Below are 1,384 nucleotides of genomic sequence, written 5' to 3'. Positions count from 1 at the left end.
GGATGATCATCGCAAGAGGAACATACCCAAGCAACATACACACAAAAGTAAGGGTGAGTCAGGTAAACAAACATTTAACATATAGTACAATTAGTAAATATCATCATGCTTAATTATATATAGAAAAAACCAACAAGGCATAATAATCAAACCATGAATCAATTGCTCAACGCGACTCATTCGGATTTTGTATAACTGTCTAGCTACTGGTCGTCTTTGCACTTGCATAGTTCAGCTGGCCCATCCCCAACACTATGCAAGGTAAGTCCCCCCAATCTGTCTATGTCTAAACTCAAATACTATAGACGAGGACCTCCCTCTACTCTCACCACTCACACTGTTCTTCTCTATTTGAGTATGAACAATGCTTTGAGTGTAGGGATAGATATACCATTTCAAAGCTCCCAACATTATACAGACAACAACAACATTCCTCAAATCACATACAGTCATCTCACCCTGAGATGTCCAATTCAGCCTCAATCAAGTCATTCAATTCAAGTATATAAACATACATTCATACACACATAATATTGAACATAACATCAACAAGAAGTTCCTTTTGTATAACTGTCTAGCTATTGGTTGTCTTTGCACTTGCATAGTTCAGTTGGCCCATCCCCAACACTATGCAAGGTAAGTCCCCCCAATCTGTCTATGTCTAAACTCAAAGACTATAGACGAGGACCTCCCTCTACTTTCACCACTCACACTGTTCTCCTCTATATGAGTATGAACAATACTTTGAGTGTAGGATAGATAGACCATTTCAAAGCTCCTGACCTTATACAACCAACGCCAACAACCCTCCTAACATTACATACAGTCATCTCACCTTGAGATGTCCCACTCAAGCACAATTTCATCAATTTAGTTCGTAATCAAAGCATTTCAAGCCACACAATTCAAATATATGGACATACATTCATACGTCAAAGTACAATAAGCAATCCAACAATGCATTTCAATTCAATTAAAACATATGAAAGTAACTAGGGTATCTAAACCTTGAAACCAGAGAGGTCCAAGACATAGTTGTGAACATTTCCACAACCTGTGGAATTGTCTCGAGGGAAACAAATTGAAAACCAGTAAGTTCAACAACTAAGTTGTGGATTTTTCCACAACCTGTGGATTTACTTAAGGAACTATGAATTTGAAAATAGAGAAGTCCACAAGCAGAATGTGGATTTTTCCATGGATTATGGAATTGTCTCGAGGGAAACAAATTGAAAACCAGTAAGTTCAACAACTAAGTTGTGGATTTTTTCACAACCTGTGGATTTACTTAAGGAACTATGAATTTGAAAACAGAGAAGTCCACAAGCAGAATGTGGATTTTTCCATGGGTTGTGGAATTATGCAGAGTAGAAACTAACCTCTC

Source organism: Vigna radiata, chromosome 5, assembly GCF_000741045.1.
Source record: "Vigna radiata var. radiata cultivar VC1973A chromosome 5, Vradiata_ver6, whole genome shotgun sequence".
Taxonomy (NCBI): Eukaryota; Viridiplantae; Streptophyta; class Magnoliopsida; order Fabales; family Fabaceae; genus Vigna; species Vigna radiata.
Note: the sequence above shows the minus strand (reverse complement) of the source record.